Source organism: Piliocolobus tephrosceles, unplaced genomic scaffold (assembly GCF_002776525.5).
Source record: "Piliocolobus tephrosceles isolate RC106 unplaced genomic scaffold, ASM277652v3 unscaffolded_24464, whole genome shotgun sequence".
In the NCBI taxonomy this organism is placed as follows: Eukaryota; Metazoa; Chordata; class Mammalia; order Primates; family Cercopithecidae; genus Piliocolobus; species Piliocolobus tephrosceles.
In genome coordinates this window covers 1-10,600 of record NW_022307048.1, presented here as the reverse complement: position 1 = coordinate 10,600, position 10,600 = coordinate 1, and the positions used below count along the sequence as shown (strand labels likewise).

Below are 10,600 nucleotides of genomic sequence, written 5' to 3'. Positions count from 1 at the left end.
TTTCCTTCTGACAGTCAGGACCCTCAGCTATAGGTCTGTTGGAGATTTCTTGAGGTCCACTCCAGACTCTGTTTGTCTGGGTATCAGCAGCAGAGGTTGCAGAAGATAGAATATTGCTGAACAGTGAGTGCACCTGTCTGATTCTTGCTTTGGAAGCTTCCTCTCAGGAGTGTACTCCACCCTGTGAGGTGTGGGGTGTCAGACTGCCCCTAGTGGGGGATGTCTCCCAGTTAGGCTACTCAGGGGTCAGGGACCCACTTGATCAGGTAGCCTGCCCCTTCTCAGATCTCAACCTCCCTGTTGGGAGATCCACTGCTCTCTTCAAAGCTGTCAGACAGAGTCGTTCGCGTCTGCACAGGCCTCTGCTGCCTCCCCTGATATTTTTTAGTTGTGCCCTGTCCCCAGAGGCGGAGTCTACAGAGACAGGCAGGTTTCCTTGAGCTGCTGTGAGCTCCACCCAGTTCAAGCTTTGAGCTCCACCCAGTTCAAGCTTCCCAGCAGCTTTGTTTACCTACTTAAGCCTCAGCGATGGCGGGCGCCCCTCCCCCAGCCTCCCTGCTGCCTTGCTGTTAGATTGCCGCAGACTGCTGTGTTAGCAAGGAGGGAGGCTCCGTGGGTGTGGGACCCTCCCGGCCTGGTGTGGGGTATATTCTCCTGGTGTTCCGGTGTGCTTACAGCACAGTATTGGGGTGGGAGTTACCCGATTTTCCAGGTGTTGTGTGTCTCATTTCCCCTGGCTAGGAAAAAGCACTCCCTTCCCCCTTGTGCTTCCCAGGTGAGGCGATGCCTCGCCCTGCTTCAGCTCTGGCTGGTCAGGCTGCAGCAGCTGACCAGCACGGATTGTGTGGCACTCCCGAGTGAGATGGCCCCAGTACCTCAGTTGAAAATGCAGAAATCACTGGTCTTCTGTGTCGCTCGCGCTGGGAGATGGAGACTGGAGCTGTTCCTATTCGGCCATCTTGCTCCGCCCCCAACAGTTAATGATATTACTGTAAATATCAGGAAGGCTACAAAAAAAGAAATAAGATTTCTTTTTTGTCTTCAAAGGGTTTTCCAAGCAGTGAAGCACTTGCCGTGTTGAATGATAGCAAAAAAGGATACTTTTTGCAATGTAATTAGATGTTCTATAGTGCTACAAGGAATTGCCTTCCGAATGGAGGTTCATGTATAATACTCATTTACAATTCAATATATAATTACGCAAATAATTTTTAAATATAATCAATAATAAAGACTGTTCTGTGGATGATAGTGTTTAATACATTTTATATTTTGTATAGTGATGTCAGGCCTTTTGTTTTCTTAAAATCAGCAGCTGTTTAGCCTAATTCTTAGCATTATTTTGTCGTTTGCACCAGTACATTTTTGTGCACGCTTTTTGTGATCTGTGTTAAAAACCTGGATTGCCAACATTGCAGCTCGAACTTAAACTTGTTATACAAATAAATATTTAATTAAAAAAAAAAAAGAAAGATGGGAATGTCTCACAGGGGAGGGACACATCACTATGGTCAGCCCTCATGAGATGAAGTCACTATCCAGCCCATTATTTCTTTAGGAATATGCACAGTCAAGTTATTTGTTTGTTTATTTTTAACTTTAGGGTTTTTTTTTTTTAAATAAAACGAATTTGCCTGATAGTTCCAAGCACAAAACTAACCAGTTTCGAACTTATTAATGATAATAGTACAGAAATGCGTCCTTCCTCAGGGGAACAGTGTCCTCCCTGGGGCCCTTTTGGGTCACAGTGCAGATCCTGGGTGCATGCTCAGTGTACATGTCCCTCTTGGCTGCAGAAATGAAGACGTCTTTCACTAGCTGTGGACTCTGACCAAGGAGAGCAGGACATGCTTTACCTTCTACATGTTCTTAAAACCAACAAAAGTCTGATTGTCAAGCAGGAGCTGTAGTGTGGCATCTGCTGAACCTCCAGCCTTGAAGGAATCTCTCTGGTAGGACCCACCAGGTCAAAGCTGTACATAGCTCCCTTCCATTCTTTAAGTTCACAGGTGACAGACGATGTTGTAACCATCGTATGGAAAGTAGTGCCTGGATACAGGATTGTAAATAGCATTCCAATTGCCCCAGTGGTCATGGCCTTATTATTAGGATGTTTATACATCTTTAGTTTTGCTGCAATAATCTTTGTCAGGGAAGACAGTCTCCGTGAAAACCACTGCATCCAATGACTGTTTTGTCTGTTAATTTGTAACATTTGGGGGTTATCCCAGGTGTTAATTGAAACCCTAGACTCAACAGAGTGTCAGAAGTGGCAATGGAAAAGTCTTGTGCAGCTGCTGCCAAACCAGTATCTCCATTGAAAACATAGGATGACACGCGCAGTCCTAAGGAGCCTGCAGGGCTGGGCAGCTCCACTGTCAGGGACCCGAGTGGCTGTGGAGGACCACAGTGCACTGCTGCAGCTCTGGCTCCTGTCGATTACCACCAGAAGGCAGCTCCCATGCACATCGAATTTACAGGAATCTGAAGAATTCTGAGCAGCAACGTCTCCTTCTGTCCGGACGAGCATTATGTGGACTAAAGATAATTTGATTCATAAGAAAAGTGAAATTTTGTGCCTTGAAGATAATTTTTATGAGATAATAGCATCATCTTTGACCTTCTCATTCCCACATTTGTACTCTCATCCGAAAATTTCCGAAGTTATTTCTTATATTCAGATGAGGAATACATGTGGCTGGTATTAATCTGCATTGTTCACAAGTGCCAAATAGTCCCAAAAGCCCTTGCTCATCATCTCCAGGTCATTCAACTCCATTTAAAATTGAAGTTTGCTAAGAATGATGGTTTCCAGCTGCATCCATGTCCCTACAAAGGATGCAAACTCATCCTTTTTTATGGCTGCATAATATTCCATGGTGTATATGTGCCACATTTTCTTAATCCAGTCTGTCACAGATGGACATTTGGTTGATTCCGAGTCTTTGCTATTGTGAATAGTGCCGCGATAAACATACGTGTGCATGTGTCTTTATAGCAGCATGATTTATAATCCTTTGGGTATATAACCATCATTCTTAGCAAACTATCACAAGAACAGAAAACCAAACACCGCATATTCTCACTCATAGGTGGGAACTGAACAATGACATCACTTGGACTCGGGAAGGGGAACATCACACATCGGGGCCTATCATGGGGAGGGGGGAGGGGTGAGGGATTGCATTGGGAGTTATACCTGATATAAATGACAAATTGATGGGTGCTGACGAGTTGATGGGTGCAGCACACCAACATGGCACAAGTATACATATGTAACAAACCTGCACGTTATGCACATGTACCCTAGAACTTAAAGTATAATAAAAATAAAAAATTGAAGTTTGATTTACGTAGAGTAAAATGACTTACGTCGTAGAGGTACAGTTTTTTTACTGATGAGTTTTAAATCCATCTTCTCATTAATGGACATTTGGGTTGTTTTCACTTTGGCCTATTATGAATGATGCTGCTATGAATATTGTTGCACCTTTTTTGGTTGATACAGGATAATTATACATTTGAAATTATTAGAAATTGCTGAGCTGTTTTCCAAGATAATTGTATAATTTTTGCATTCCCACCATCCATATATGAGAGTTTCAGTGCTCCAACATCTCATATTGTCTTTTTAATTGTAACCATTCTATCACATATGCAATGGTATCATATTGTGACTTTAATTTCATTTTCCCGATAAGCAATGATGTTGAGTGCTATTTCACATGTGTGATATTCAAATTGGCCATTTGAAAATCTTCTTTTGTAAAATGTGTGTTCAAGTTTTTTGCCACTTTTAAAAGTGTATGTCTTTGCTTATTGACTTTTAAGAGTTTTTTATATATTGTGGATATGTTTTTGTCAGCTGTATTTATTGTGAATATTATTTCCTTACCATTTACTTAATGGTGTCTTTTGATGAGCAGTAGGTTTAAATTTTGAAGAAATGTAATTTAATAATGTTTCCTTTGTTTTTTTTTTGTTTCCTGACCAAGAAAATTTTCACCTCAAGGTTGAAAATACATTTTTCTGTTTTCTTCAAGAAATTTTATAGTGTAAGTGCTGAGATTTAAGTTTATGAACTACTTTCAATTAATTTTTGTGTATGGTGTGTAGTATGGGGTTAAGATTTATTTCTTTTTTCACTTATGTATTGAAAGGACCCTCCTTTCTCCATTAAATGACTATATATAAGTGAAACTAATTCTGAGTTCTCCATTCGTTTCACTGATCTATTTTATTTTTATTTTTAATTTTTGAGGCTGAGTCTCACCCTGTTGCCCAGGCTGGAGTGCAGCGGCGCGATCTCTGCTCACTGCAACCTCTGCATCCTGGCCTCAAGCAATTCTCTTGCCTCAGCCTCCCGAAGGCACCAGGTCATAATACCTTAGATCACAGGGGTGGAAGTACTCAATGTGGGCCCCTACACTGAGACAATGTAACTGCCAAACTCCTGGCAAGTCTCCAAAATGGCTTTGGGACCTGTGAGAAGTTCGGGGACTCTGGTGTAGCAAGAACTATTGGCATCTGTGGTGGCTATGAGACAACTGAAAGTCTCTAGCTTATCTTCTTCCTGTAAGAAGTCCTCCCCTAAATCAGTTGATAGTGGCTGGGGAGATATTGTGACAGAGGCAGAGTGCCTTGCTTGTCTCTGTCTGTTGTGCTATCCTGGGCTTCTGTGCTCCACAGGAATTTTTGCCACTGCCCTGGTGCTCTCCAGCATAGTTTCTCAGTCACTCCAATTGAAATATAATTGTTTATTCACTGTTTTGGTTCCTATCTGTGAAGGTGATGAGCACCAGGGAACAAACTCTAGTCAGCCATCTTGCTGATGTCACTTCATGCAATCGGTCATCATTTCTCTAAATAAGCTTTTTAATCCTTTCTCTTTCTCTGCTTCTTCTGAGACTCCCATAATGCACAAATTGTTTCACCTGATGGTGTCCCATAAGCCCCATTGACTTTTTTCACTCTCTTTTCTTTCTGTTTTTATTACTGGCTGATTTTAAATGATTGTGTTTTTTGCTCAACAGAGTCTGTTGTGGAAACTCTGTATTAAATTTTTCAGTTTAGTTATTGTATTCTTTTGCTCCAGAATTTTTATTTGGATTTGGTTTTCATATCTTTATTGAATTTCCTATTTTTATTAATTTGCTGTTTTTCCAATTAAAAAATTATTTATGTTCTGCTGTAGCTCACTGAGCTTCTTTAAGAATTATCAGGCAATTAGTAGCTCTCCATTTCTTTGGTATCAGTTAAAGGAGCTTTATGTTTTTCCTTTAGTGCTGTCATGTTTTCTTGATTTTCTTTCCATGTTCCTTGAAGCTTGTGTTCCTGTCTTTTCAGCTGAAGAAGTATTTATCTCTTCCAGTTTTTACTATCTTTGGGAGAGAAAGACCTCCAAAAAATCAGCCTGTCTAGAGATCTGGACATCTCTCAAAATTGTTCTATGCCTGTGCCCACTCTGCTGCTTCATTCTCTTCTGGGCTGGATGTCTTAGGATTACATGGATTCTCTCTATTCCACAAAGACAGGTCAGGTTCAGAGAGCCCCTTGTTTAATTTCCATAGACAAGTGCCCTGAAGTGTTCAAGGTTGTATGCATTCTCCCAGTCCAGCAGTGCTGAGCCAGCTGTTGATAGCTGTGTGCTGTCTTTGGGGTAAGGAAGCTTGCCATCTGTGAGGGAACATGAGGCATCAACTCTGTGGTGGTAGGAGCATGGAGTGCTGGGGGTGCTTGCCAGCTAGTGTGGGGGAGGTCTTTAGGTGAGATGTCCTGTGGGGTTTGTGAGTAGGAGCTTTTGGTGTAGTTCATGAGCCAGCTGTGGCAGTTTGTGGGCTAGAACTTTCTATGCCACTGCCTTGCTGATGTTACTCTCTTGAACTGCCACCAAATTTCTGATTTACAAAAGTGTCTTGCTTTCAACAATTCCATAAGTTTATAGAAATATTAGACATTTAGGTTTAAACCGTTTTGAATATTTCAAAAAACATTAAAAAACATGTCCCATTTGGATTGATGGGTGCAGCAAACCACCATGGCACATGTATACCTATGTAACGAACCTGCACATTCTGCACATGTATCCCAGAACTTAAAGTATAATTTTTAAAAAGTCCTATTGATAGGTTGGAATTGAACAATGAGATCACTTGGACACAGGAAGGGGAACATCACACACCGGGGCCTATTGGGGGGAGGGGGGAGGGGGAAGGGATGGCATTAGGAGATATACCTAATGTAAATGACAAGTTAATGGGTGCAGCACACCAACATGGCACACGTATACATATATGCAACAAACCTGCACGTTGTGCAAGTGTACCCTAGAACTTAAATTATAATAATTAAAAAAAAAAGTCCCATTGAATCTTTATGGCAGCCTTTTAAGGAATGCTTGAATTTTGAAAGCTAGGAGTCATAACATGCTTTAGACTTCTTATACATGGATTTATTTTGTGAAAATTATGTTTTATGATCAATTGCAGATGTTTCAGTACTTGGAATAGGTAGTTTTTTTTTTTTTAGTTTTACAGCTAATTTATCTGAATTCTTTTAAAGTCATTTTTTCTGTATTTACAGTATATTAGGATGTCTTTGCCCACTTCTGAAGTGTATTTACTCAATTTCTTATTTAGCAATGGGCAGAAAATTATAATATGTATATTATTTCCTAGTTAATTTCTTACTTTACTTACCTTATAGCATTGTTGTATGCTATAGAATTATAGAATTGGTTATTTGATTAATTTATCTTTAATGAATAGATGTAGTTCTATGTATGTAAAGTAGTACAGAGCCTTGCACTAAGGAAAATCATTAATCCCTATTAACTCACTTTTTTCCTGATCCAGGAGTTAAAAGATGGAGAAATAAAAGTATCTGTGGGTTAGGCATTGATCCTTCGGGTGACTTCAGTGGTCTTTCTGCATGAGTAAAAGGGGCAGGATTCCAGAATCTGACAGCTAACCATTCCCTAATGTGTGTCTAACCCTGTGCTAGACCCCAAGTGATGGAGGAGAGGGCACAAGTAAACTACATGACTTCTGTCCTAGAGGTGCGTATAGCTTTTGGGAGAAAGATGTATGCCCCAGATTGTAAGGAAGACTGTATGTGTGATAAAATGTCTCAGGGTAGTGTGAGCTGAAGACTATGTGAAGAGTGAAGGAGAGAATTTTGAGAAGGACCCTACAGAAATGGCCATTTTCTGAATAGTCTAAGACAAGCCCAAGCAGTCATCCAGCCAATGGAAGTGTTGATTAACTCTTGTTAAAGAAAGAGGGAGTAAAAGTGGATTGAATGATTTACTGAATTTGAATCTCATAATTTTGTTGTTTTGCAGGGACAGGTTAGGTCTTTCCTGTGCTATTCTCATGATAGTGAATAAGTCTCACAAGATCTGATGGTTTTAAAAATGGGACTCTCCCTGTACAAGCTCTCTTCTCTTGTCTACTGCCATGTGAGACATGCTTTTCACCTTCTGCCATGATTGTGAGGCTTCCCCAGCCATGTGGAACTGTAAGTCAATTAAACTTTCCCCCCTTCCTTCCTTCCTTCCTTCCTTCCTTCCTTCCTTCCTTCCTTCCTCCCTCCCTCCCTCCCTCCCCTCTTTCTTTCTTTCTTTCTTTCTTTCTTTCTTTCTTTCTTTCTTTCTTTTTTTTCTTTCTTCTTCCTCCCTCCCTCCCTCCCCCCGTACTTCCTTCCTTCCTTCCTCTCTCTCTCTCGACAGAGTCTTATTCTGTCACCAGGCTGGAGTGCAGTGGTGCAATCTTGGCTCACTGCAACCTCCGCCTCCCAGGTTCAAGCGATTCTCCTGCCTCAGCCTCCTGAGTAGCTGGGTCTACAGGCATGTGATTAAACTATTTTCTTTTGTAAATTGCCCTGTCTCAGGTATGTCTTTATCAGCAGCATGAAAATGGACTAATACAATGCATAATGTGCAACCATCACTACTATCTCAGTCCAGAGCCCCTATTAAGCACTCATTCCCATTTTCTCCTCCCCCAGTCTCCAGCAAACACTAAACTGCTTCTGCCTCTATAAAGCTGCCTGTTTTGGGATGTTTTATACAAATGAAACTCAAAAAAGGCAAGCCTTTTATGCCTGGCTTCTTTCAATTTACATAATGTTTTCAAAGTTCATTCATGTTTAGCCTGTACTATTACTTGATTCCTATTTATGACTAATATTTCATTGTATGAAGATGCCACATTTTGTTTATATATGCATCCATTGATGAACATTTAGGTTGTTTCCACCTTTTGGCTATTGTTAGTAGTGCTGGTATGAACATTTGGATGCAAGTTTTTGTTTCAATACCTATTTTCAATTGTTTTAGGTATACACTAGGGGTAGAGTTGCTAGGTCATCTTGTATCTCTGTTTAACTGATTGAGGAATAAACTATTTTCCACATTGTCCATACCATTTTACATTTCCCACTAACAGTGTATGAGTGTTTCAATTTCTTTGAACTATTTGTTTATCATTTTGTTGATAGCCATGATAAAGGGTATGAAGTGATATTATACTGTCATTTTGTCTTGTACTTCCCTAATGACAAATGACACTGAGCATCTTTTATGTGCTTCTTGGCCATTTACATATTTTCTTTGGAGGAATGACTATTCATGTTCTTTGCCTATTAAAACTTTTTTTCCCTTTGTCTTTTGTTGTTGAGTTACAAGAGCTCTTTATATATTCTGGATAAGATATCCTTATCAGACATATGGTTTACAAATATTTTCTTCCATTTTTTGAATTGTGTTTTCACTCTTACAATATTGTCCTTTGATGAAAAAAAGATTTTAATTTTGATAACGTTCACTTTATTTTTTCCTTTGTGGCTTGTGTTTTTGGTGTCATATCTGTGAAACTATGGACAAATTCGGAGGGGGGCGGAGCAAGATGGCCGAATAGGAGCAGCTTCAGTCTCCAACTCCCAGCGCGAGCGACACAGAAGACCGGCGATTTCTGCATTTTCAACTGAGGTACTGGGGTCATCTCACTCGGGAGTGCCGGACAATCGGTGCTGGTCAGCTGCTGCAGCCCGACCAGCGAGAGCTGAAGCAGGGCGAGGCATCGCCTCACCTGGGAAGCGCGAGGGGGAAGGGAGTCCCTTTTCCTAGCCAGGGGAACTGAGACACACAACACCTGGAAAATCGGGTAACTCCCACCCCAATACTGCGCTGTAACACCGGCACACCGGAGATTGTATCCCACACCTGGCCGGGAGGGTCCCACGCCCACGGAGCCTCTCTCCTTGCTAACACAGCAGTCTGCGGCAATCTAACCGCAAGGCAGCAGCGAGGCTGGGGGAGGGGCGCCCGCCATCGCTGAGGCTTAAGTAGGTAACTAAAGCCGCTGGGAAGCTGGAACTGGGTGGAGCTCACAGCAGCTCAAGGAAACCTGCCTGTCTCTGTAGACTGCGCCTCTGGGGACAGGGCTCAGCTAAAGGAGTAGAAGCCTGTGAAACGCGAACGACTCTGTCTGACAGCTTTGAAGAGAGCAGTGGATCTCCCAACACGGAGGTTGAGATCTGAGAAGGGGCAGTCTGCCTGCTCAAGTGGGTCACTGACCCCTGAGTAGCCTAACTGGGAGACATCCCCCACTAGGGGCAGTCTGACACCCCACACCTCACAGGGTGGAGTCCACCCCTGAGAGGAAGCTTCCAAAGCAAGAATCAGACAGGTGCACTCGCTGTTCAGCAATATTCTATCTTCTGCAACCTCTGCTGCTGATACCCAGGCAAACAGGGTCTGGAGTGGACCTCAAGCAATCTCCAACAGACATATAGCTGAGGGTCCTGACTGTCAGAAGGAAAACTATCAAACAGGAAGGACACCTATATCAAAACCCCATCAGTACGTCACCATCATCAAAGACCAGCGACAGATAAAACCACAAAGATGGGGAAAAAGCAGGGCAGAAAAGCTGGAAATTCAAAAAATAAGAGCGCATCTCCTCCTGCAAAGGAGCACAGCCCATCGCCAGCAACGGATCAAAGCTGGTCAGAGAATGATTTTGATGAGATGAGAGAAGAAGGCTTCAGTCCATCAAACCTCTCAGAGCTAAAGGAGGAATTACGTACCCAGTGCAAAGAAACTAAAAATCTTGAAAAAAGAGTGGAAGAATTGACAGCTAGACTAATTAATGCAGAGAAGGTCATAAACGAAATGACAGAGATGAAAACCATGACACGAGAAATACGTGACAAATGCACAAGCTTCAGTAACCAACTCGATCAACTGGAAGAAAGAGTATCAGCGATGGAGGATCAAATGAATGAAATGAAGCGAGAAGAGAAACCAAAAGAAAAAAGAAGAAAAAGAAATGAACAAAGCCTGCAAGAAGTATGGGATTATGTAAAAAGACCAAATCTACGTCTGATTGGGGTGCCTGAAAGTGAGGGGGAAAATGGCACCAAATTGGAAAACACTCTACAGGATATCATCCAGGAGAACTTCCCCAACCTAGCAGGGCAGGCCAACATTCAAATTCAGGAAATACAGAGAACGCCACAAAGATACTCCTCCAGAAGAGCAACTCCAAGACACATAATTGCCAGATTCACCAAAGTTGAAATGAAGGAAAAAATCTTA

At 41.9% G+C, this 10,600-nt stretch overlaps 1 pseudogene; it reads right to left on the bottom strand.

Moving 5' to 3' along the window:
* Positions 1–1,674: 1,674 nt before the first annotated feature.
* LOC111532191 lies at positions 1,675–3,415 on the bottom strand (annotated as a pseudogene).
* Positions 3,416–10,600: the final 7,185 nt, after the last annotated feature.